Genomic DNA, 1,265 nt, shown 5'->3' with positions numbered 1-1,265 from the left:
TTCATCTCTGGATGGACACTTGGGTTGCTTCCACCTTTCGGCAACTGTGAATAATGCTACTGTGAATATGGATGTACAACTCTCTTTTTGAACTCCTGCTTTCATGTCTTTTGGGTATATTTCCAGAATTGAAATTGCTGGATCATATGATAATTATATATTTAATTTTTTGAGGAATCACTATACTATTTTCCATAGCTGCTGCATTTTTACATTCCCATCAACAATGCACAAGGGTCCAATATTTCCATATCCTCACCAGCACTTGTTATTTTGTGTCCCCCCCCCCCCGCCCTTTTTTTTTATAATAGCCATCCTAAGGGATGTGAAGTGGTATCTCATTGTGGTCTTGATTTGTATTTCTCTAATGCTTAGTGATGTTAAGCATCTTCTCATGTGCTTACTGGACATCTGTATATCTTCTCTGGAGAAATGTCTACTCAAGTCTTTTGCCCATTTTTTAATCAGGTTGTTTTGTTGTTGTTGTTGTTGAGTTGCAGGAGTGCTTTTCACAATGTGGGTATCAATCCGTTATCAGATATATGATTTGCAAATATTTTGTCCCATTCTGTGGGCTGCCTTTTCACTCTGTTTATTGTGCCCAAAATTAAAAGTTTTAAATTTTGATGAAGTCCAACTTATCCCTTTCTTTTTGTCATTGTTGTCCATGCTTTTGGTGTCATGTCCAAGAAATCACTGTAAATCCAATGTCATAAAGCTTTTCTCCTTTATTTTTTCCTAAGAGTTTTATAGTTTTAGATCATATGTTTAGGTCTTTGGTCAATTTTGAGTTAATTTCTTTGAAAATGTAAAATATGGCACAAATTTACTTGTCATCCTTGCACACGGGCCATGCTCATCTTCTCTGTATAGTTCCAATTTTAGTATATGTCCTGCCAAACCAAGCACTGAAAGTAAATCCTTGGAGGAAGTTCCTTAACACAAATGGATGAAAGTAAACCTGTCTGTGTTACACTTACAGTAATAAGTGTTCTCACTCTCTGTCTTGGGGATTCAGCATATTTATCCCAGGTCCGCCAGATGCTTTAACTGCCACTGTTCAGGCCCAGCTCCGCCTCCCGCATGCTCAGTGAAGCTCTTCCTTAAGGTTCTCACCCTGACTCTCACACATTCTATAATCACTCTCCGTGTGTGGCCAGCATCTTTCCCACTCTCAATGCCAAGCCAGTGGGGACACAGCAAGATTTTTAGGTCCTGTTGTGAATTTTCCATAATTTTCAGATGGAAGCTGTGATAAGGACATA

The 1,265-nt window shown here is 38.6% G+C and overlaps 1 non-coding gene across 1 annotated transcript; it reads right to left on the bottom strand.

Moving 5' to 3' along the window:
• Positions 1–802: 802 nt before the first annotated feature.
• On the bottom strand, positions 803–909 carry LOC114238357 (U6 spliceosomal RNA). The gene has a single exon (XR_003623749.1). It is a non-coding gene; the product is annotated as a U6 spliceosomal RNA (small nuclear RNA).
• Positions 910–1,265: the final 356 nt, after the last annotated feature.

The sequence above is a fragment of the Balaenoptera acutorostrata genome, chromosome 14 (assembly GCF_949987535.1).
Source record: "Balaenoptera acutorostrata chromosome 14, mBalAcu1.1, whole genome shotgun sequence".
In the NCBI taxonomy this organism is placed as follows: domain Eukaryota; kingdom Metazoa; phylum Chordata; class Mammalia; order Artiodactyla; family Balaenopteridae; genus Balaenoptera; species Balaenoptera acutorostrata.
Note: the sequence above shows the minus strand (reverse complement) of the source record. Positions and strands in the feature narration are given on the sequence as shown.